Consider the following 26,931-nt stretch of genomic DNA (forward strand, 5'->3'; position numbering starts at 1 on the left):
TATATATATATATATATATATATATATGTATGTATGTATATATACATATATATATATATATATATATATATATATGTATGTATATATACATACATATATATATATATATATATATATATATATATATATATATATATGTATATATACATATATATATATATATATATATATATATGTATGTATATATACATATATATATATATATATATATATATATATGTGTGTGTGTATATATATATATATATATATATATATATATATATATATATATGTATGTATACATACATATAAATACGACTAACATACCCATGCATTCTTAATCTAAACAAATAAGAGAAAATTCCCTCTTATACTGGTAAAGTAGAACAAAAGTGTTTTCTGAATTAGGAAAAAACAACTTAACAATTCTAATAAGTAAGAATTACAAAATAATCAAATATGCCCGTGAACAATACACAATACAAAAATAAAAAGAATCTAATAAGTAATAAATAAGTAAGAAAATAATAAAAGTCATCAAGTGGACATTTTTTATAAAGTGAAGTTTTTAGTTAGTGTTGTAAAAATTAATGTTATTTTACCTTTTTTAAGGAAAATATTTAGCTTACTTTTTGTAAGGAGAGATATTATTGTTTTATTTTAAGAAAATTCATTTCAGTTTACTTTTGTAAGGAAGAAGAGTGGTTTATTTCTTTTGTAAGGATTTTTTTTTATTTTTATTTTGATAACTGATTTTGCTATAATTTTTACGGAAAAAATTTCTTCTTAAGCTTATATTGGAAACAAAGATATTTACCTGGATTTTTTAAGTAACAGGAAAAGAAATCTAAGGGGAATTTAATGTTAATATTAGAAGGATTGAGTAATTGTGGCTTTGCTTTAGCATTTTAGTAATAAACCCAAGATATTTTTGTCTTCAAAAGTTTAAACTTGCGGCAAATATTTTTATGTTGAACAGGCTGACGACATAAGTCCTTATGTAATTTATATATGGAATATCTGTTTTGATGTTGTCACTGTTCTTAAGATATTTTATTTTATTTATTCTTTATTTCTCATATTGCTTATTTATTTCCTTATTTCCTTTTCTCATTGGGCTATATTACCTTGTTGGAACCCTTGTGCTTATAGTATCTTGCTTTCCCAGCAAGGGTTGTAGATTAGCTAATAATAATAATAATAATAATAATAATAATAATAATAATAATAATATATTAGGTTTTGTGCTAGTATTGGGCTAATAGCCATAACAAGTACTTCTGCTAGCCTTATTTGTATGGTTACCTTATAACCCATAGGTTATGAATATTCAAGTTGTTGAGACCTATAAAGTTTTATCTGAATGTTTAAACTACTGGATTAATATATGATACTTTAATTTCTAGCGAAACTGGAATTCGTTATAAGAAATGGACGAGAGATTACTCCGTATGACAATGCTAAATAGGGGCTGTGGTATAATAACTTAGGTACTGATCAATTAAAACTGCAACCCATTCAAGTTCATTGTTTGTTTATATTTTTGAAATACTAATAGTGCGTAACGCTGGTTACTGGTTTCAAGTTATTGGAACCAAGATGTACCCCAACTGTAGGTTCTAGAGTTTATGAATATGCAGCACAAGATTATATAACAAGCTCCCACTAGACATCCGAAGGGCTAAAGATATTAAGGCTTTTAAGAAGTTGAAGACTTTCTTGTTTTCTTAGTGCATCGACGATGTGAATTTGACAGTTAAAGCAGAATACAGTGTGTCATACATTAAATAGCTGAGGATGTATACGTTAAACAAATACAGTAGGCCCTGTAGGATACAAGGTTTCCATGTGTGACAGAACAAGGAAAATAACCCTTGAAATCAAGTAAGTAAAGGGCTGCGCATGCGTTGTTTCTCACCACCATTCTCACCAGACTCCCGGTAGGCCTCCAGGCCTGTCAGTCGTCCTGCTTCAAGAACTGTCTCCATTCTTGGCGATCCTCATAGAGCCTCATCTCATCAACTTCCCGCAAACTGAAGCCTCTCCTCTCTTCTCCTCTCTCTATGTTTTGTAGCCATCTCAGTTTTGGTCTTCCTACCGGTCTCCTTCCTTCTGGTGTCCATTCCAAAAACCTTACAGGATATTGCTCTTCCTCCATTCTCTTGACATGTCCAAACCATCTAAGCTGTCCTCTCTCCACAAAATCCAGAATCCCCTCCACTCCCAGTACTCTTCTAATATCTTCATTTCGTAGTCTATCCAGTCTTGTCACACCTTTTATGAGTCTTGAGGCTTTCATTTCAGCTGCTTGGAGTTGGCTTCTAGTTCTTGATGTTAATGTCCATGATTCATGGCCATAGGTCAATATTGTTCTTAAAATAGCTAGGTATATTATGGTTTTCACTTTGCGAGGTATGTTTCTGTCTTTCATTAGTGGGTAGAGCAGATACAAATTGTTACTGAATTTCTGAACTTGGGTAGTTATTTCCAGTTTTGGATCGTTTTGGTCACAAAACTCCACTCCTAATTATTTGAAATTTCTACACTGTTTCAATGTATGACCTTCTAATTCTACATCTACGTTGTTTGATGTTCGTGATAGGTGCATATTCTCTGTTTTATCCTTGTTGATCCGCATTCCATTTGCTGTTAAGATCACATTCCAGTTGTTGACGTTTTCTTGGAGAGCTTCTGCGTTGGGGGCTATCATTGCGTGGTCATCTGCATACAGAAGGTTGATGATCATATCTTCAGCTTCGTCCTCGCCTCGTTCCGTCATACATTTATCTAGGAACAATATAAAAAGAAGTGGAGAAAGGAAGCTGCCCTCTCTTACTCCTGATTTAATTTCAAACCAATCTTCATTCTCTTGATTTGTTTTTACTCTGGATTTGATGTTTTGATAGGTGTTATAAATTGCTCTTATAAGCTTCTCAGGGATTCCATAGTAAGGGTCTTTTAGGGCATCCCATATTTTCATTCTTGGTACTCTATCAAAAGCCTTTTCTAGGTCTATAAAAGCAATATATCTGTCCCTGTTCCATTCCCAGCTTTTCTCGAATATCATCTTGAGTGAGAAAATCATATCGGTTGTCCCTCTTCCTTGCCGAAAACCACTTTGCCATTCCCCCAGCTTTGGTTCAACATATCCTCTCAATCTGGTTTCAAGTATTCTTTCATATACTTTAAAAGCGTGTGACATTAGGGATATTCCTCTGTAATTGCTACAATTTGTCTTGTCACCTTTTTTATAGATTGGGCATATTAGATCTCTTCTCCAGTCTTCAGTTGGTATTTGTCCATTCCAGAGTATGTCGATTAGTTCCAGCAGCCAAATGACTCCATCCTCAACCATGTTTTTAAGGAGCTCTGCAGGTATTGTATCCACTCCAAGGGCCTTACCATTTCTCATCCTCTTGAGGGCTTTTTTTTTCACTTCCTGTGTCGTTATGTCAGGTTCTGCATCCCCAACCACATCAAATTCTACATGTTCTTCAAGGTCATTATTTTCATTGTTTAGTAGTGTTTCAAAGTGATGCTTCCATCCTAATTCAATTTCTCGGGGTTCGGTTAAAATTGTCCCATATATAGGGTCTTTGATTACATAAGTGGGTGGTTGGCTTCCCTTTCTATAGTTTTTAGCAGTGCTATATATGAGTTTTCTAGTACCTTGGAGATCATTTCCTAGATCTTCTCCTATTCTTTCTGTTTCTCTCAAGGCTTCTTTATAATTATTGTGATCTTCCAAGCTCAAAATTTTCGTTCATTCTCTGAAAAGTTTCATTTTATTTGTAACAGCGGACTTAAGTGTGGGAGTCCACCAAGCAGGTTGTTTTTTCCTCCTACCTCGAACTCTTTTCTTCTGCACTGTATTATTAGCAGCGCCTACTACAGCCATCTTAAAGTGTGTCCATTTTTCATTTGGGTCGTTTCTCTCCTGTTGCATTTGTTTAGCTCTACTGATTTCATTTTGATACCTAACTAAGCATTCCTTTTCTCTCATATTCTCTAGGATAAATCTTTCTCTCACTGGACTTTTAATGGGTTTAGGTTTCACTGTCTTTAATTTAATTAAGAGAAGCCTGTGATCTGAATCGAATGACACAGAGGGAATACTTTTTACATCTCTTACCATATTTTTGTTATTTGTTATTGCCAAGTCAATCATTGATTTTTCAGTGTATACTCCTAAGGCCGAGTTCCACCGATACCACGTCCACTTGTGGCTGTCTCTATGATTATAGAAAGAGTTCATTATGGACATCTGGTTTTGCATGCAGAAATCAATTATGTTTTCTCCATCTCTATTTCTGTCTCCAATGCTAAACGCTCCTAATATTCTCTCTATGCCTGTCCTGTCTTGCCCAATATGTCCATTCATGTCTCCAATTATTAATATATTCTCTACATATGGTACAGAATCTTTTACTTCCTGCAGATCTCTGTAGAATTTTTCCTTTTCCTCTTGAGGGCGGCCCTGCTGTGGTGCATACACCTGAATTATACTGGCTTTAAACATTCCCAACTTAAAGGAAAAGCCAATAATCCTATCACTCTTGTAATTTACATGACTAATTTTTCCAGCTAGCTCTTCCCTCACAATAAAACCTACTCTGTGTCGTGCAGCTCTTCGACCTTTGTAAAGTAATTGGTAATTGTTATGCAATAATTTTGTTCCTTCTCCTGGTAAACGGGTTTCACACAGTCCCAAAATGTCTATATTTCTCTCCTCCATCATCATGATTACTTCCTCCTCCTTACCTCGCAAAGTACTTAGATTAATTGTTCCCAATCTCAAAGCTCCACTTCCTTGTCCATGTCCAATAACATTCCGAGTCAGGATGTGCCCGGGCATCCTTTGATCAATGGGTCCGTCATGAGCAATTTATAGCGGCTCACCGGCTTGCTAGGCCTGTCGTGAGCCCTCAGAGCTATTAATTCGTACCATCCATAAGCCTTTTGCTTCCTAATAGGTCACAGAGGTTCCAACATAACACCCAAGCAGTCTTATGGTAGGTTTAAGCCACTGCACCTCTACAAGGTTACACAGCTCCTTGTCCCAATGTATGTTGGCCTTGGGACCGCAGTGGCGTTGTTTCAACCGTAGTATTATATTCTGTAAGGTTGATATAGTCCTACCTATCTTATAGGCTTCTCAATATGCCTCTATTGATAATAATAATCTCAACAACAATTTTAATTTTTCGCTAAGTCCTCCATGAACTGATTTAGGAGATGATATATTCTTGGGGTATGGGAGGACCTCTTGTTCTTGGTCCGGGTCCTCATCTTCATCTGATGCATTGATTTTATTGTCCTTGTTATCATATCTGGGACCATCGACATTGATGGTGTCTATGGTGTCCCCAAGGGCCTCTTCAAGGTAATTTGTAGTCCCTTCATTTCCGGCCCACTTCTCCTCCAGGTGAGAAAGACGGGCAAGGAGTTAGTCTCTCTCGTTCTTCTTCACAGTTAGTTGTATCTGTAGAAGGGACCTTCTGAGAACACTGGTCCTTGCGTCATCACGCACTGAAGGGCCTTAGAATCGATTTTTTTTTTTCCTTTTTTATTTATTTCGTTAGGAGAACCTCTTGTATGGATGTTAGATTAAAGACTATGGGTGCCCCAGGGGAGTCAATTTCATAAGACACATTTTTCATTGTTCTAATTTTCAACTTTCTATGAGGGGCGAGACTCACGACCTCTGTTTGTAATTTTGGAAATTCAGAATATTACATTTATGTATAGGATAACGTCTATATTTCCTGTTTCAATTTTTTTTCTATCAAAAGTTTCTTATGGCTAAATCATCCTTTTCTTTTATTTACTCAATCGAATCCAGTCCATAACACAATCCTCTCCTGACCAGGGTACCTATTTACTTACTTTTTATTCAAAAATTTTAGGAAAATATATTTATACTAGTTTTCCATCAACCTTATGATTACAGTTTTCTTCAATCAGTTCAGAAAGAGAATGTAATTTCCTTTTTTTTTTTCGATGGTGATCTGAATAAACGTTTGTTGCAAGTTTCTCTGTTACATTAATCATAATTATTTATCTGCTTCTTTACTTTTTTACAATTTTAATTTTATACCTATGGTGAAAGATGTACAAAGTGTCGATGACGATGACTGAATATGATTAAATCGTAAAATTTGGCTAGAAAATATGAAGACTAGAGTATAATACGCTAGCATTGTCTTACTCATGTGTGGGCATTTGGCACATGTAGCATATATATTTGTAGATTAGTAAATAACCCTGAAATATAATAACAACTGGAACTATGCAACCAGTTGGCTTTATAAATAAATAGGAAAAAATATCAGTTGGATCTACACCTCCATAATATGCATCGAGGTCAAGTAAGAGTATTGAGTGTGATATTCATAGTGACAGTCTCACGAATTTACTAGAGATTTTACAAGGGCAAGGTTTCATTAGGTGAGTAGTTTCAAATACACTTATACATGGCTGATAGATTTATTCATGTGGTTGAATGTACTTTTTATCAAAGCAATTTTCCTGATCACCAAGGATCATGATATGATCATCCTATTTCAGGGTTATTGAATAAACAGTGATGTGCCCCTTTCATCAAATCCAGAAAATAATATACGCAATATGTACCAAGTGCCCAAAAATTAGTAGAAAGTGACTATTAAAATGTATACTCTTCATATTTACTAATCAAATTCTATGCTTTAGTCATATTTACTTACTGTCTTTGACACTTTAAGCGCCTTTCAGCATAACCATAAAATAAAGATTTTGAACATAATAACAAACAGACAAAGAAATATGATCAGTATAGCGGTAGTATTATAAAATAACGTGGAAAAAGCTTTACGATTACTATAAGAAGTTTGAAAAACATTTACTTAGTTTACGGTCAAGAAATAAAGAAAACGGCAATTCCCCTTTAAATGAGGTAGAGAGAGATGTAGATGGGATACTAACATAAATATCTGTTCCTGAAATTTTCAAAGGAAAAAGTTATATTAGGGATAGGATTTGCTTGTATAAATATAATAAAAGAAGGTTCTAGTAACGAAAACTATTTTCATTAAAAAGCCTATTTGAAACATGAAATATATATATGCTTTTGTAGCTAAAACTGCAATAATCTAAATGTTCAAAATTCCCTGCAAAGGTTGTGAATCACGCACCGTGACAATAAATTTTCCCCCCTCTGATTGGTTGCATCTAACTTCGCTGTGATTGGTGGTTACCTTTGTTTACTAGAGTCTCACACTCTCCATGCCATAGCTAAAACAGTATAAAACTAACAGTTTAATATAATATAATCTATTCAGTGAATGCTTGTCAACCAAGCCCAATATATATTCGGTTATAAAATTCTTTTAGCGCCAAGAGTTTTTCGTCAAAATAATGATTTATCAGTCTTCATTCTATGGAAATTGATATAGCCATTTTACCCCAAAAAGATAGATTCATTCATAAAGAGCCACTATGTGACGTCATGTAATGTCCGAACATAATAGAGTTAGAATTAGCCAATAGGACATATTCCCCGATAAGAAATTCCTCTGTTATATTAGCTGTTCATGAAAAATTTCCCTCTCACAACGAAAAATCATTTAAACTTTCCAAGTTAGGTAGGGGTTAACTTTTTTTGTTATGAGCATAGGGTGTTATGTTTTGCCTTTACCTTAACTAATTTCTTATATGACTTTAATATCATTCAAGCACTTTAGCTAAAACGGATGTTTTCTTAAGGTTTCTTAATAACCTTTTCTTTCCAATCTATGCGCCCAATTTCTTAGTCAGGATGGCCAATACCCTTCATCTTACAAGAGTTGAATTTTGCAAATTAACTGAATGGCATGTAATTTGATGAACTTGAACTTAATCTTATCATTTATAATGGTATTTTTCCTAATGTTTTTATTTCGTCTTGATTATATTGGGGCTAATTAACATACAGTTATATTACTTTGGTCGAACTTTTTCTCCCATTGACGTTCGGCCACGTCATTTATAGGTATTCCCAGACATAAGATCAAAGGAAACCTTTTAATTATTTAATATTGATCATAATTTTCTCAAGTAATTGATATTAAGCACAAGACATTTATTTACAATACCCAAGTAATGATATATGCGCATATCAAATATTTTAGTAGCGTTTCCAAAATAAAACATTATAGTATTTCAAAGCAATTTGCAGCATTTCATGCAGTTCCACCAGTTACCAGTAGATGTCAGCATAGACTCGTCGGTCTTGTAGTTAAAATTTTTTATATACTTATATACTATAATGAAGTTACTTTCAGTTCCTATGTATATTCATTTATTCTATTCGTAAATTAATGTATTTAAAAGTTTCTAATAAGAGAGGAAATAGACAGAAAACCTATATCAACAGTAAGTTTTACGATTCCTTGAACCTAATAGAAAACCTCTGTAAATAATAGTGATATTTTTCAAAATTGGCGGCAGTTTCTCATCAGGATAGCAAACATTAATGTCATCAAAAAGGAGAAAAAATAGAAAAAAAGTCGATAAACTATCCAAAATTTCTTTGGAAATTAACATAAAAGTTATATAAAATTATATTCCTTAAAATTAGATGTAAAAAAGATTCGTATATATTTAACGTAATTTTAATTGTTGACTTGCTAGTGTTGTAATTCTGATTCTTTTTCAGCATTGGCTCCACCCATATATGGTATTGCCAATATTGAATAAGAATTTCCCAGGTTCTTTCATTTTATTTGAACTAAGATATTACTCCATGAGTCCTTTATACCAATTAATACAAATTAAGTATTATGTTTTTTAGTCTTGTATGATAGTTAATTTTTGTAGAGTTTCATCAACAAAAAATACAATAGTTTTTCGGAGTAATTTTGCCATTGGCCAATTCTTCCAAATACCAACAATAGATGGCACTAGCATGTCAAAAATACGGAAAAGAGTAAGATAAAGGAAAATAGTCCTTAATACAAGACACGTGGTTGTCTTGGGCCATTTCGTTTAGCGATTCCATGGAAAATTACTGAACTAGTTATTAGTTAAGTGCGTTCTCGGGTTGTTTCCTATGGATGTACTTCCATATTGAATAATAATAATAATAATAATGTTAGCATTGTATTTTCATTTTGAGCTAATTTATATCACTTTCATCTTTAAGACAAAATGCTAACATAATACCTATCATAAAAAGTCTTTTCCCTTATAGTTAATTAAAATCGATAAAAAGTTATCCCAAGTCCGACAAGTTTTTTTTTTTTTTTTTTGTTAAATTGAATGAATTTTTTTTACAATCACAATATTTCCAGTATGATTACAATATACAATAGCATTTTTTACATAAACATAATCCATCTAAATTAACAATAAATAAATAAATAAACTGTTTTCCTCATCATATCTCTCGGGTATGTGAACGATATTTCGATGCGACTATTAGAATATCAAACTCTAATTGTATTTGTTGTTTAAATCTATTATTTCTCTGCAATATAATTTTTATTACCATTAATCATGAGAATTTTAAATAAACATGACGACTTGCTTATTATAAACCTTTTGTGGCTTAACAAACATATTCATCTTGTAGATATATTTAACTTATAATTTCTATCTTGTAATAACCCAGCATTTTGAAATAATATGCAAAATTATATTTTCATCATGATATAAATGTAGATTTTTGCCATTTTTAATCAGGAGTGGTTACGGTAAATATGTAGATTTTTGCCTTTTTTTTTCTTTTATATCAGAAATGGTACCAAATCCAATTAAGAAATATTACAAACACATGATATACAGTATACAAGTTTCTTTACTGACAGGAAACCCCTATTTAAATTACAAAGAGCTGTCAGAGTATGGATATGAAGGAAATCATATCACGAGAGAGAGAGAGAGAGAGAGAGAGAGAGAGAGAGAGAGAGAGAGAGAGAGAGAGAGAGAGAGACGGGCAGAGAGAAAATGTATATATATATATATATATATATACATATATATATATATACATATATATATATATATATATATATATGCATATATAGATACATATATATATATATATATATATATATATAGAGAGAGAGAGAGAGAGAGAGAGAGAGAGAGAGAGAGAGAGAGAGATATCGGCCAGAGATGAAATATCAGTACAATCATCCTATCGTTTTGGGGAGGATATTTGCCTTCATAGTGTGTTTACTTTACAATTCTCTCAACTTTAATTTGTTAGAACGTCCCAGCTGAGTTCCTTCAGAAAGAAGTTTGATTATGGAGATTTCCTTGGGTGAGTTTTCTACTCAAAATGTGCTCATGGAATCATGGCTGATTGATTTATTATTATTATTATTATTATTATTATTATTATTATTATTATTATTTGGTAAACTACAACCCTAATTGGAAAAGCAGTATGCTGTAAGCCCAGGGGCTCCAACAAGGAAAATAGCTCAGTGAGGAAAGGAAACAAAGAAAAATAAAATATTGTAAGAAGAGCAACGAGATTAAAATAAATATCTCCCATATAGACTATAAGAAACTTTAACAAAATAAGAGGAAGAGAAATAAGATAGAATAGTGTGCCCGAAAGTACCCTCAAGCAAGAGTTCTCTCGAATCCAAGACAGTGGAAGACCATGGTACAGAGGCTATGGCACTATCCAAGATAAGAGAACAATGGTTTGATTTTGGAGTGTCCTTCTCCTAGAAGATCTGCTTACCATAGCTAAAGTGTCTCTTCTACCCTTACGAAGAGAAAAGTAGCCACTGATCAATTACAGTTCAGTAAAAAGAATTGTTTGGTAATTTGTGTTGTCAGGTGTATGATAAGAGAAGAGGGTGTGTAAGGAATAGGCCAGACTATTCGGTGAATGTGTTAAGCAAAGGGAAAATTAACCATAACCAGAGAGAAGGATTCAATTTACTACTGTCTGGCCAGTCAAAAGACCCCATAACTCTCGAGCGGTAGTATCTCAACGGGTGGCTGGTGCCCTAGCCAACCTACTGCCTATTTAACGGTTGAAAACTATCATAATTTTAGTAACTAAGAACTAAGATAGTGATCAAATCACCTATAGCTGCACTAAGAAGGCTCCTTACTTTTCAAACGAGGAATCTTTTTAAATGTTACTCAGGAATGGTTAATTCTCATCTGTGTTCTCTCTACCTACTTTCGTCTTAGAAACCACGTTTGTAATCCATATAACACTGGTCTTAATGCCGTGCTATAGATTTTTATTTTCAGTTTCATTGGCATATTCTTATTACATACACATCCTTCTACTTCCCCAATGCTGCTTTTATACTATTTTCTAGTTCAGCCTCACATCCTCCCTCCTGACTGATAGTATCTAAAATGTTCCACCTGATTTATGACTGGCTATCCTGTCCCTACTCTCCCGACTCCTCACATTAGCTTATGTCTTATCCAGATTTTCTCTCAAGCCACCCGTCTCCAAAGTCTCTTGCCATTCTACAGCCCCTCTATCTACTTCTTCATTTTCATCAGCAATCACCAAATCATCTGCATATAGCAACTCCCACACTCTTCATTTCTGATCTTTTCACTTAACACATCCATGATCTCTCCTAATAAATATGGGCTTAATGCTAACCCTGGTGTAAACTAAGACTAACTTCAAAGGTTTCAGTTTCCCTTACAGCTGTTATGACTTTTGGCCATGTACTATTGTACATCATATCTACCATTCTAACCAATATTTCTGGGACTTTCCTCTTCGTTAAGCTCCAAAACATCACTTTTGGTATAATATCATAAGCCCTCTCTAGATCTACAAAAGCACAGAAGAGCCTGTAACAACTGCATTACAGTACTATAAAGACGGCATCCACAGTCCCTCTCCCCCTCATGAATCTAATCTGATGTTACCCTTTCTTTATGATCTCTCTCAATCCCTCATCTTGTAATCTCTCAAAAACCTTCAAACATTGCTCTGTTAGTTTAATTACCTACCAAATTTTATGACATCACCTTTCTGCTTAAATATAGATTCCATTAGACTCTCTCTCAGTCTTTATGCGTTATTTCCTGCTCTCATATTGGTCTCAATAAATCCAGCATCCATTCTTCCCCCCTTGTAGCTAGTAACTTGACCATTTCAGTTTGGGATTCTAATGGACTTGGTGCTTTACCATTTTTCATTTCACTCAATGCCCGCTTAACTTCTGTATTTCCTATCTCCATCACTGGCTCCCCCATCCTTCTCTCTCTCTCTCTCTCTCTCTCTCTCTCTCTCTCTCTCTCTCTCTCTCTCTCTCTCTCTCTCTCTCTCTCTCTCTCTCATTTCTCTCATTTTCAGTATTCAGTAGTTGTTCAAAACATTTTCTCCAACTCCTCTCAATGTCTTCAAATCTATATAAGCAGGTGTCAAGAACTGTCCGTATTTACTTATACTATTTAATGATTTTTTTTCTTAGCTTTATTATGCTACCTAAACCAGCAAATTTAATATTTTTCAAGCCTTTGCCGATACTGGATATGTAATGGATATCAATTATAGTTTATTTAAGGAGAATTTACATGAGCCTTGTTTATTGAACTGATAGCGAATAGTTCAGTGACCTTTCTCGCATGATGTATTTAAGATGCTCTTCTAAAATGTAATTAGTATACTGTTTACGGTAATATCTAGTCATCTAAATTGAGTACAAAGCCATTATATAATATCTGACCGTTCAGTAATGCAAAGAATTTAAAAGAAAATATTCAGTAAGTATTGCTTGCAAGATAATTTATTAAAGTTTTATTATCTAAAGGTAGGAGCACCTTTAGACTACAAGGAGGTTACTCAGAAACCTTTAAATTTGTATATATCCGGATCTGAAGGAAGTTACATGATTGGCCTACTATTGATCATGCACCAATTATTATAAATACCAACAATAAATAATGCACTCTTGCACAGGTCTTCACTCTGGAACCTTGTCAAGTTAGAGAGAGAGAGAGAGAGAGAGAGAGAGAGAGAGAGAGAGAGAGAGAGAGAGAGAGGGGGGGGGGGTAATTTCCTCATGCTTACTAGGGCAAATTGTATTCCCTTGTCTTATCACAAAAAAAAAAAAAAACATATTTATTATTTTAGCCCCAGGATGAAAAATTATCCAGACATGATTTTACCCTAAAAGTAGACCACAGCTAAAGATTTACGGATTTAATGAAAATGATCTTTTTAGTTATAACTTGATACTGACTCTATCATAAGTTTCTATACTTATATATATTTCATCTGATTCTATGTAGGATAACTAAAAATGAAATAATATAACTCCGGTTACTGTTTTCTTTGTACACAAAAAAAAAAAAATCTTCTCTCTCTCTACTTCTTCGAACTCTTTCTACAGTATACATCTTCATATAATAATAATCTATTCCAATATTATTAACATTACTACTGCTAGTTATAGTTCCAGTTTATATCGACAATTCAGTACAGATTTTGATAAAATAAGATGTGTCAAGATGATTGATATTGCGGAATATATAAGTGAAAAAGACTAAAATTTCGCTGGACATTGTTGGAACCTTTTTAGGGATGTAAACAGTTCCTGAAAGTTTGGAACAGTAAACAGTAATTTCTCCCGTCACTTGTTATTCTCTTCCAGCATCATGGAACGCCGATATATTAACTTGCGCTATGCAATTCTTGTTTCCCATTACTGTGAAGGTAAGGCTTTCATTAATGCTTAATAACTTTATTGTCAGTCAAATAATTTTACAGTGAAAGTGGTCGTCTCTCGGTGTGAAACTAGTCTGAGTAAGAGTATTTAATAGCCTAGGCATATATATATATATATATATATATATATATATATATATATATATATATATATATATATATATATATATATGAGACCTAGTAACTTCAAAATTTACAAAGATTATTTCCACAATAAGCTCTGTTGTTAATATTTTAGTTTTAACATTCAATATTGTTGAAAACTACTCCTATTAAGGGTTTTTTCAACCTCTGTATCTAAAAATTGTTGAAATACAACAGTAAGAAACAGCTATTGAGTTGTGAAAACCAGAATTAAGTAAAATTCAATATCAAGAGTTATCAGAAACCTTAATTCTAACAATCTTATCAGTAGGAGAAAATATGGTTCGTATCAAATGTTGAATTCCCACACTTCTAACAAGAAAGTACTTTTGAAAATGTACAGTAGCTACGAAAATGACAGGTATTTCTTAGCCTAAGCTTCTCCGTCCAAAGTTACAGAATCTACGCTTACATTCCTTACCTTACCCTACATCTCCTCCCTTAACTATTAATGCCCTACCAACTGTTATCCTTCATACCCTCACCTTACCTACTCTTGCCTTACATTACATACCCTTAGCTTACCTTTCCTACCCTTAGTTTACCTGTCTTACTATTATATAACCTACCCCTTTCCATACTTTTCCTATTACCTAGCCTACCTTTACCTTAGCTAACCTGCCCTTACCTTAGCTAACCTGCCCTTACCTTAGCTAACCTACCCTTACCATCCCTTAGCTAGCTTATCCTTACCTTCCCTAACATACCCTTACGTTGCCTACTGTTATATAATCTACCTTACCTTAGCTAACCTACCCTTACCATGTCTAGCCTACCTTACCTAACCTACCCTTACCTTACCTACCCTTACCTTACCTTACCTACCCTTACCTTACCTACCCTTACCTACCCTTACCTTACCTACCCTTACCTTACCTAACCTTACCTAACCTACTCTTACCTAACCTAAACTACCCTTACCTAACCTAACCTAACCTACCCTTACCTAACCTAGCCTACCCTTACCTAACCTAGCCTACCCTTACCTAACCTAGCCTACCCTTACCTTTATCTTGCCTTAGCTAACTATATCTACCCTTACCTTTATCTTGCCTTGGCTAACTATCGTTACCCTTACCTTTACCCTGCCTTAGCTAACTACCCTTACCCTTACCTTAGCTAGCTATCCTTACCCTTACCTTAGCTAACTATCCTTTCCTTTACCTTAGCTAACTATCCTTACCTTTACCTTTACCATGTCTTAGCTAACTATCCTTTCCTTAGCTAACTATCCTTTCCTTTACCTTAGCTAACTATCCTTACAGTTACCTTAGCTAACTATCCTTACAGTTACCTTAGCTAACTATCCTTACCGTTACCTTGGCTAACTATCCTTACCTTACCTTACCTTACCTTACGTTACCTTACCTTAACTTACCTTACCTTACCTTACGTTACCTTACCTTACCTTACGTTCAGTTATGTTACGGCACGTTACGTTAGCCACACTTCCCTTCCCACACTTTCCTTACCCATTCTTCCCATACCCATTCTTCCCTTACCTCACCTCCCTTCCCTTACCCATTCTTCCCTTACCTCACCTCCCTTCCCTTACCCATTCTTCCCTTATCTTACCTTACCTCCCTTCCCTTACCCATTCTTCCCTTATCTTACCTTACCTCCCTTCTCTTACCCACCCCTCCCTTACCATACCTTAGCTTAACTTGCTTACCTGCCCTACAATGCCTAGTGCAGTGAATATAGGATGAAAGTAAAAAATGTTCCTTTACCTTTTATTCCTTAAACTAGCCTACAAGCTCTTTTAACTCTATCTGGCCTCTTGCGATCCACAGCCTAAGCTGAGCTACAGCTTCAGGCAAAGATAAATAAAAGAAAAGCCTTAGACTAACTTAAAAAGTAAGCTAGGGGTTTATTAACTGATGTTACAAACTTCTCCAACTTTCCTGATAAATTGCTCAGTTTGATTTGTAAAGAATGTTTTATATGCAATGAACATGTAAGGAAACTAGTTTGAATCAATTGATTACTTTAAAATGAAGGAGACTCGCCAATCATGATTATGTTGAATTTGCAGAAAAATGTTATAAATCTACTCGTTTGAGTGACTCAGGATTACTGAGTCTGTTACTGGTTTTGCTGTTTGATGAAATAGAAAATATATTGCTATTGTCAAATTGAGACGTTTGCTTAAATATACAGTATATGTAGTAAGAAGAGCAATAATATAATACTTTACTATGATGGTAAATAAGAATTTACTATGAGATATGATTGTGTACAAGTGTTTTTTGTGTATTTGTATCAATTGGTAAAAATGTGAACATCAATGCTGTTTCTAAAGTTCAATATTGATGTTTAGAAAGTTCATGGTGTCTTAATGCTTATTGGTATTTGCCATTGCTTGTGTAAGCTTTCTAGATTTTCTCTAACATAATCATTACCTAGCAATTACAACCAATAAAATTATACTATGAAATTTTTATGAATAAGTTTTCACATGTTTTCCTATTTATCCACCCTTGTCATCACCTCCACTATGTCTTTATTATGCCAAAGTTGTTACCTGAAGGAGTGGGATGTAACATCAGAGCTTTGCCAAAAAAAGCTGATGCATTAAAGTTTTCCCAACAGCATGGATCCAGCCCTACACCTGTGTTATGCTTGACCAGACGAAAGTCTTGAGTATTCAGACTAAAAGTGAAACGGTATGCCTCTAGCTATGCAATCAATGTAATTATCAAAAGAACTTTCATAGCAAGGGTTCATATAGAGGTGAAGTGAATCACTTCCTTTAGGCATAACCTTGACTATATAAAACATATGTTGATTAAATTAGGTCTCATTGCTTGAAAGTTATAGAAATTTATGGCCGAGACTAATTGGCTCTTGTGGGGCCTGTCAATGGCATTTAAGTGAATAATGCAAGTCTGGAGGTATAAAATTTATATGATTGAGGAAGACCTTTGTCTGGTATGTAGTTGTATGGTGGCATAGAGCTAAAGACCAAATTGTTATTAGTTTCATTGGGGGATTAACTAAGGAATATTGATACTCTTGTGTTAAAAAAAGCATTTTATCAAGCTGGAGTGGGTAATTCAAAAGGGAGCACTGGTAACGATTTTCCCAGTAATGTTATTATGCATCCCTGTTAATTACTCAGAACTCCTTGTAGATCCTGATACAGGTATATATACCCTGCACCTGAAGAGGCTAGGACCAGATATGGAGATACGTTCTCCCTAAGGTAGTGAGAGAGTAATTTTTACCTGATACCCTCTTTCAATATGTTCATTCCCCAGGGTAAAGTATCTTTAATGCCAATTTGTATATCAAATATTTTTTTCGTATCAACTTATAGTAATACAAATATATTAATTCAACAGAACAAGAGACACAAAGTGTTCCAAAATATCCTGCAGGAAGCAACTACAATATACCATCACCTAACGGCAGAGGATGGGTTCCAAGCAATAGTCCCTTCACCCTACAGAAATGACTGTCTTCTATCTCCTAGTCTCTGGTAAGGATTAATTTGAATTTGTTTCGTAGGACAATGTTTCGATTTTGACTTTATATGTGAAACAGTTATGGGATCAGAAAGGCTATTCAAGGTAGTTGAAGCTCCTTGGTAAGTAAAGAGAAAAACTTGGAATCCTAGGATATAATAACTTATGAGGATGGGGTTATACCATCTGAAATTCCTTTATTCAAACTCGTAATAAAACCATTTCGTTTTTTTTTATATGAATGTATTTCTTCGGTGAAACTGAAACTAGCCATTAAACCTTTTAGCAAGATACAGTATAATAAAGTCGGGGGTGGGGAATGGGGTAGACCAGTCATCCCGCGCACACTCGCACCTGTAAAATGACGTCAGTTTTTCTTTTGGCTCGGTAGAGTGCAGATGATCCGTTTCCTTCTCCCATTAAACTGTTACACAAACTGACTGTTTACTTTGATTCTTTATCCTTTTTTTTTCAGGGAGTGGTCATCCTCCCAATTCTGTAGACGACATAATCGCGGAAGACCTGTCTTCTTATTTCAGGGTCTCGTTCCCTCCCCATTGTTCTCTGGAGGACAAACGAGTAAGAATGGACAACCCTTAGGTGCGGATACTGTCGCTTCCCTTAGCAAAGCAACAGGGCCATCAATCAGGGAAGTTTCTCCCATTGTTGCTTGCTGCAACTCCTGTCTTCCTTACGGCTTTCGGGTCTCCCTGCCAAGAAACGGTTTTCGAGGGTGTTACAGTTAGAGGCATAGGAGGAGCTCAAACCTTCCTCTCCAGGGGTTGACCATGGTCGTCCTCTCTGAATCTCGGGTGGGAGAACCACCTGAGCTTCCTATGACCCTAGCTGCAAGACTGCATCTGCTCATCGCCCTTCCTTCCTCCAGCCCTTGCTTATGAACGAGAGCAGTTGTAGACCTCTTTGGAGTTGCAACCAGTCAGGGATCCTTTCAAGGTGACCCCAGAAGTTGACCTCAGTTAGTCTTAGGGGCCCCATTTATGCACCGGTACTACCTGTAGGTCTCCGGTTTGGGGCGGAGCTTAAGTGTCTGGACGACCGAAATTGTACCCATACATTACGCATGTGGCCTGAGTGAAATCAGGTTAGTATACTCTCGGCCAGTAATTGGGAAGGTATCATCACAGAGGGAGCTGTAGATTCTAGCTCTTTGTAGGAAAAGGGTTTGGATGAAGGAATGGCTAGCAAGAAGTACTATCACACACAAACCTGTTGTCACATTTATTATGGAAGCCTCATGATTTATTTAATTATCTACGAATGGAGGACTCTACATTTCGCCAGCTTTTAGACCTTATGGCACAACATATACAGAGAAAGACACTTGCATGAGATGTGCTATATCTAGGGTTACCAGATTTCAAGATAAGTAATCTGGGACACTTAAATCTGTCAATTCTCAGCCTATGATATTTACATCTAAATAAATTTATACACATAGTATATACACACACTTAGATCAACATATAAAAATCTAGAGACGTATCGAAAAACATCAAGCATTATAATTGGATATGAAGAAACAAAACTTGGAAAATTAATATTTGTTGCAAATTACAAGAAAGAAACTAAAGAAAACGAGAATAACTTGGAAAAGTAGTAATCAATATTTATGAAACAAATCAACTTTTTCATATGAAAAGCATGTCTGTAAAATTCTTTGCAATAGCAATTTACATTCCATTTACAATGTAAAATAGCATCTATAGTTCACAAATCTAACTTATTCCTCTCATCTGTCCATTGAACAGTCATTATAGAACCACATTTGCATTATGACCAGGAATATTGAATACATGTTCACACAAAATGGATATTTCAGAATACTATTCCTTGAAGTCTAACTGCTGAATGATGGAAAACCATCTTTCATGACACATCTTGGTCATCAATTCATCACGTTTATTCTTCATTAGTTGACCACAGGCAAAAAATCATGTTGTCGTAAATTTTTACTCGTTTGTCTTTTAACACTAAACAAGAAGATTGTATATGTTCCCATACTGGAGGTACCTCTAATAACAACCATGAAAAGACATCAAAACTTTCTAAATACTACCCTTGTTCTCCATAGCCTCTGTCCATGTTCTTCCACTGTCTTGGGTTAGAGATCTCTTGCTTGAAGGTACACACGGACACACTATCCTACCTTATTTCTTATCCTCTTGTTATTTTGAAGTTTTTATCTTGTTATTTTCAAGTATTTAAAGTTTATATATGAAAGATTTATTTCAATGCTATTGGTCTTAAATGTCTTGTAGTTTTTTTTCATTTCCTTTCCTCACTGGGCTATTTTCCCTTTTGGAGACATTGGGCTAATAGCATCTTGCTTTTCCAACTAGGATTGTAGCTTAGCTAATAATGATAATAATAATAATAATAATAATAATAATAATAATAACGGTCGTAGTACATGTGTACAATCGTTTGAATTGGATGATATCTACAGTATGAAAGGCCATAGCTACTTCTGCTGTTAATATTTTATTTTCTCTATCTGTGTTTTTCTTGATCATGAAGTTTGTTATTTAATCATCTTTTGAAGTGGAGGAAATTCTTTCTGTGTGCTTTGCCGAATCAATGTGTCTCGTGATATCATTCTTCCCGCCATGTTCAATACTTTAATTGCAATGGCATAAACCACAGGTTGCTTAAAAGCAATTCCTTCCTTGTTTGATAAATGTCCACTCGCTGGAATATTCATCACGAAATTTACATTTACGTTTTGACATCTTGGGCTGGATACAATTAAAGAGGAAAAAAATAGGCTGTAACAAGAAATAATGGCACTCTGGTATGGAGGGTTGAAAAGAAATGTCACAGTGTGTTACCACTCAATAGTCAGCACTCACCTGGTACCAACCAATTTAATAAGTTGCTAACGCTTTTGGCTGCTTTATGTAAACATAGTAAACCTTTAGTGACATGTTTTCGTTATTCAGTTTATATTATCATCATTGTAATTTCAAGAAAGAATCGACATTTTACCTTATATCATGAGGTGAGGATTTTAATATGTTAATATTTTTTCTATATATTTATATATATATTTTTTATGATAAACTAAATGCTGAACAAAAGGGTATCCCGTGAGGGTCTAGTCTGGGACACGGCACAAAAGGATCTAATTCGGGACATGTCCCGCAAAATCGGGACGTCTGGCAACCCTAGCTGTATCACCAAGGGATAGACTTATATAATTTACATCAATGAATTCGTTCCAAAATCTTTTATCTACCCAGATGTCTGACATAGTGCTCGCCTACTCAATGGATTCTTCTACCGCGACTTTCAACCATAGACTGAGGATAAGCTTGCAGGCCACGTCGAACACACCTTATATACATTCAGGCCTGCTCGAAACGGTCTTGAGCTGTCCGGTTGCCTGTGAGTTTAAACCTTACGAATAAAATCACGCCATACTCACAACGATACAGTTAAACCACGCCCACAATGTCCTCACGTGAAGGGTGCAACTGAACGTGAATGGGGCCCCTTAGAAGCTTGCTGATTACGCTGTACCCACTCAACCTGAGTTCGCTCGGCGCAATAAGGTTCTGCACTTTATGAAGCCCCTTACTTCTCTGCTTGGTGTTGAGCACCTTTCTCGTGTGCAAGATAGGGCCTCCTTCTCCATGTGGTTACCGCGTTGTAGATTCGGAACGAATGCTTGATTCGTCGGACCTTGTTCCAGCTCTCTGGATGACCCAAATGGTGATGCCTGCTGACCATTAGTCACCTCTCCTATTGTGCCATCAGGGGCCACTGAGTCTTGCGAACTATAACCTTACCTTTCAAGGCTCTTGCCGCACATATTGATGCCTGCCAACCGCTGGCAGTTGCCACCTTTCCTATCATGTCCCCAGGGCACGAGTCTCATGAGCAGTATCGTTTCAGGATTTTTGCTGCAGATGGGGATGCCTACCCACAAATTGTGGTCGCCGCCTCTCCCATAGTGCTTCCAATGCACAACAAGTTTTATGAGCCATAACCCTTCAAGATTATTGCTGGATATAGGGATGCCTGCTGACCGCCTGCGGCTGCTGCCTCTCACCATCGTACCATAGTGCTCAACAAAGCTTACTGATTTTTCGAGGCCAGGTCCTTTGGGACCTCCACCTTGGGGTTTCTTCTTTAAATGGAGAAGAGCCTGTTTTTCCTGCTGTGCGCCAGCGCAGAGGAAATCCTTTTTCAGCCTTGCTCGCTACATCACGAGCACTTGTGCCTCCTTGAGGGAGTATGCAAGATTACTCGCCAACCTTCTATGAGGGCGTTAACAAGCGTTTAGGTTTCATTTCAAGCATGGTCTGAGCCCACCTAGACACTGAGAGCTAGCAGGGTGCCACTGCCTCTAGCTGACAAAGGTCTACACAAATGCTAAATGTTGGAGAGCTCCTCTCACTGATGAGGATCTCCATAAATGCTGACCATTGGCGTGCTCCTCTCGCTGATGCAGGTGTGCGAAAATATTTCATGCAGCTTCAGTGCATAGACTCACAGACTCTATTCATGCAAGAGAGCTAACCGAGAAACTGAGTGTTATCAAGGTGCACGGAAGAGCTCATTACACTGACGAGGGTCTGCATTAGTGAGCTCCTCTCACTGAACAGGGTCTGTGCAACTACGGTTGCTCGCCAACACCCCCATAGTGAGGTTCTGACATGAGTTACTATGGCTGCACATGTGTGTTGCCCTTTACGACCAGCAAATCTCACCAGTGAAGTGGAAACCTGCAGCAATACAATAAGGATTGCAAGACGGAACCCTTTGGGGTTATTGCCGTAGATGGGAATGACTGCCAACCATTTGCGGCCACCGCCTCCCACCATTTTGCTCTTGGGGCACAATGAGTCTTGTGAGATATAATCCTCCGGAGTTACTGCCTCAGACTTCTCTTCCTTACGGGATAGAGAGCTCTTTAGATTACTCACTTGGTGTTGGCCTCCGACCTCTTGTAGTGTCCGCCTCAACCCGACAATCCTTCAGGGCATAATGAGTCTCATGAGACATAACCCTTCAAGGTTATTGCCTCAAATCTCTACTTCCGACGAGATAAAATCGGCTCATGCTTACATTCACAAACGATGGCAGATATATGTCCTCTTGCACTAGCTCCTACTACTGACAAAGGTTTGATTGCTTGACCAGCGGCATGTGCTCCTCATGGGTGCATGCATACATGCTCACGAACATTTTCACAATGCTATGGCTCGTGACCAATCAATTTCTTTTGAGTAATGATGTTGCGCTTTGTCCCACACGTTATTACGCTAGTGAGAGCACGAACTACACAGCGGTAACTTACACACAGAAACATGTTCACAATGTTCAAGTCGTTACCTCTGCCAACAAAGTTGGAATGAGTTTATGTTTTACCCCTTGTTTGTGTGTGTGGTGCGTTTGTTTGTGAACATCTTCAATTTTAATTATAGAGTAAAGAAACCATCAGGGATTAACTGTTATGCAAAAAGCTGGAATTCATTAAATTTTGGAAGGTCAAGGTTAAAGGTCAGTTCACAATCAAGCAATATGTCCAATTCACATCATGTAATCAGCCATAAGTTTGGACATCGTTATCACAGAGACTTCGAATTTGGTTCATATATGAGTTTATGAAAATCCATGCCAATTAATACATGTTAAGGTCAAAGGTCAAGGTCAAGCAAAATGTCAAGAAATAAGTCACGGCAGCGGAGGTCTGCTCTCTACTGAGATCCCCTCTAGTTAGAAGATGGAATTGGATGTGAGATAACTCAATTGCTCTCTGCAACCTGATTCAGTGTAGGCAAGGAAAACTTTCTAGGAGTTAACCAGAGCAGGACTCTAATCGTGGGCTTTGAGGGACCTTCTTCTCCCTCAATTAGACATCTAATTCTTGAATTGTGGGGAGTTGCTGATGAGATGTCGGGCTAGGACATATCATGCATGGAAGTTTTTGGAGTACTGTTAACCAGTACAAGGTAACCAGGCACCTCTATTAGAGGCCTTCCGACATTCAGGGGAAACACTTCTGTCTGATAAAGAGACTCATTCTTGAGAAGGGCATCAACATATTGGTCAATGAGCCTGATAGATTCACAGTGGTAGCAATCTGAATAGCACTCAGACCTTTTATTCCTGTTTGCAGAGATAACGATAGAACTGTTCTCCATTTTCCGAACCCCTCATTCAACCTCACTCAGAAATTCACCATAGTCAGTTGTGTCCCTATGAATTCTTACCTGGAGGGTATTGAACATCTCTCTGAGAGGCCTTTTTGAAGCAATAACAAAAAATAAGGATGGCTGGATACTTTTATAGCTTGTTGTCCACTTCCTAATAGGTGAAATGGTCTATCTGCTACGGCTGAGGTCGTAAAAAGAAGCCTTACACTGCTTGATATCTCTCTTCCCAGTACAGCAAAGCTTGCTGTACCTTGAGGAGGAAAAACCACAAATGACAACCTTGCAGAAGGAGCACGGTGGAGTACACAACGGAACAATTACTATGAATTTAATGACATCACCAAACCACACTGTCTCAGCTTACCAATCTGACAATACGATCACCACAACACGATCATCAATGCATAATTTTTACAATCTGTGCCTTCCATATCGGCACAGGTTTCTACTCTCTCCATCAATGCTTGACCAGTCTTTGTATGCCCAGTCACTATGGTATTGGTCTTCTATGCACTTGTCAAACACCACATAATCAGACACCTATCTATTGTATCTCTTGTACCTGCCCTTCAGTAACTTTTTGGTTACAGAACAAGTCCTTCCGTGACTTTTGGGTTACAGAACATGTCCTTCAGTGACTTTTGGGTTACAGAATATCTGAATTCTGCTTCATTCCAGGTTTTCCAAAATACAATACTGGTGAAAGAGAAACCTATGATTATTCCTATTGCCCGTACATGATATGAGATATTCCCTTTATGGTCTTCCCTTCATGTTTTGCCCTCACAGGAACACTCTGATTATGATCTTTTTCTCTCAAGACAGGATTCCTTGCACTTGCTCTGTACAGTAGTCGTTTCCAACAGGATTAGCTGCAAGGTGAAATAAAAAACAAATACGATCAAGAACCAGCCAATCGGGAACCATGCCATCAGAACCATATGAGGGAGAACTATGCAATCAGGAACCACACGCTTAGAATTTATGCTATTTCTTCAGGTGATTGTTAATTTTGGTTCACCAGGAACGAGTACACCTATCGCCTATCATTGGTTCCTTCCCAGTGCTTCCAGCCCAGAGATCTTCCAATTCACTGTCATCTTTCATCATTTGAGATATCTGATGTGTAAAAACTGTTTTACTACTCCAGATAATCATATGCTTAGAGACAAATACATGATATGATATCTTCCCATGCTCTGAGATTTTACCAGACACCAAGGTCTTCCAACTCTTTTCTGCAATAGGGATTGGAACATATAACCTCTCAGATACAATCTCAGCACTTTTATAAAGATCGAGATCCCATATTGTGCTTGCATGGTTATTGGCAAGGATCCTCATCAACGTGACTCTGCTATGTACCATATGGTACTAAGCTCTTCCATTCTCTCTACAAAAGTTAAGGTATTTGCTGCCATTTAGCCTCTGAGAGATTGAGATCAAACAGAAGACTAGCAAACGCTCTTTAATCCTTTCTTCCTCTACAGGGGACTGGCCCATCCCATTCGTGGATTTGGTGGTGAATATCTTGAGGGATAATGGATTTTCAGAGATTGTCAAGACAGTCATGAACCCAATGATATCTGTTTTTAGAGTGTTACAATCTATGAAGGCAAAGATCTTCGAAACTTAATCTACAATTACTATGGTTATTGCACAATTTTGTAGATTGTCAATGAGAGTTCTTTCATTAGCAGATAGGTAATTTTCTCATTGACAGCTCCCTAGTGATTGCTCCAATAGCTCCTTAAGTGTTACTAGTCAGCACCCATTGTACCCATTACCTTCTGGTTTTGTTGGAGCAGGAATACTGGGCGATCTATCCAGGTAGCAGCATGACGATTCTAATTGTGGGAACTCATCTAATTTGGCGAATCATATATCCGCAGGTGTACTATTGAGGGATGAGGTGCCTACCTAAGTAACATATCTATCTCGGAGATATGACTCATGGAAAAAATGTACCTGCTTTTCAAGCTTTCAGTAATAAACATAGTGTGAATACTTGGTTACTTTGTAAGATCCAAGAGGTTTGGTAAAGCACTTGTTAGCATTGCTGATGCTTGTGACTTTGGTCAACAAAGAGGCTTGTTTCAGAGACTCTTAAGAAGCAGGTATACATTTAAGAAGGCTGCAACACAGTAAAGCTGTTTGTATTGTTCTTCCAGGAAGTAGGACTGTACGAGTATACACACTCAGTCTAGATAAAGGGCCTCAGTGTGAGAAAAAATTGTGATCCATGCATCATTGCATGGTGGATAGGCTTCCCACTTCAGGTTTTCACCATCACTCAACCTGTTCGCCTTTCAGTTGAATAAGAAGCTTCCAGTATTTCACTCCTCAGTCCCAGTCCGTCAGTAGCATTCATGAACACCTTCCAGTATCCCTAAAATCTTTAGATGCTTTCTCACTTCCTCTCATTCCACTGATTACTCAGCAGTCAATTGAAGATATTGAGGCTCGATGTGACCTCGATAGCTGCCAAGCGACCATACACCGAATATTATCCCGATCAGATATTTTCTATCTTCCTTCTCAAGGAAGCCCCTCATCTTCATAGTGAAGGATACCACTGAGCACTCCTTAGCTTAGGAGCTTATGACTTCAAGTCCTTCTGCATCAAAACTCGTCATGAAAGGGAAATTTTGTGATTCTTTTTCTTCTATTTATGTTTGAATATTCTTTATGCTTTCAAGAAATGTCAAAGGGAAAAGATTTATATTGGTGTTATTCAATTGTCACTGTAATTAGCCAACAAACCATTGATATTTGATATGTGAAAAGCTGTCCGTTATTGACGCTGAAATTCAAATTACAAACTGCTTCAAATCTGTGTAGTTCGAAGAAGCTGGTCTCAGTATATGAAACTCATAAGTGGTATATAATAACAAATGCCTATTTTTACTCTGAATGGTATACTTGTCTCTATATAAAAGTTTAGAATGTTAGCTGACTTCCTGCTTGGTACCTTGAGGAAAACTGTCATAAAATGAATGCATGTGCGACAGATCTCTGCATCACTGCTGCGTTATCACTTTCTTTAACTATAGTGTATGCCTATTATTCAGTTTCTTTACTTTGAGGAATGTTGCTGTTAGTATACCTCATGCAGTGCATTAAAGGTATGAATTAAGGGTTTTCACATTTTTCCTGTGGCCCATACCCAAGTACTCTTTTTATACTTCTACCTTGCCTTCGTTCCAGCGTTCATGCAACCTTTTGTCCAACATCTATCAAATTTTATTCTTAGTGTATTTCAAGGGATTCCTACTAGTTTAATTTCGGGGTTGAATGGCCTCCTTGGCACGGACAGCGTGCCATTTGACCACTATCAATAAATCTTACTGATACAGTACTTACTTTGTGTACCTGTTGGTACACATTAAAAGATATATACCCCATGTTTACCAACTCACATTTTGGGCTGTACCATGGAACGGTATGAGAGTTGCTAAGATGACGACTGTAT

General features: G+C 36.5%; 1 long non-coding RNA gene across 3 annotated transcripts in view; it reads left to right on the forward strand.

Moving 5' to 3' along the window:
* The first annotated feature begins 13,519 nt into the window (after positions 1-13,519).
* The window catches only part of LOC137638235 (uncharacterized), a 233,871-nt gene continuing 220,459 nt past the window's right edge, over positions 13,520-26,931 (forward strand). For all 3 annotated transcript variants that reach the window (XR_011043939.1, XR_011043938.1, XR_011043937.1), the window contains exons 1-2: positions 13,520-13,654; positions 17,155-17,291. This is a non-coding gene — a long non-coding RNA (uncharacterized lncRNA). The remainder of the gene's footprint in view (positions 13,655-17,154; positions 17,292-26,931) is intronic.

Source organism: Palaemon carinicauda, chromosome 3 (assembly GCF_036898095.1).
Source record: "Palaemon carinicauda isolate YSFRI2023 chromosome 3, ASM3689809v2, whole genome shotgun sequence".
Taxonomy (NCBI): Eukaryota; Metazoa; Arthropoda; class Malacostraca; order Decapoda; family Palaemonidae; genus Palaemon; species Palaemon carinicauda.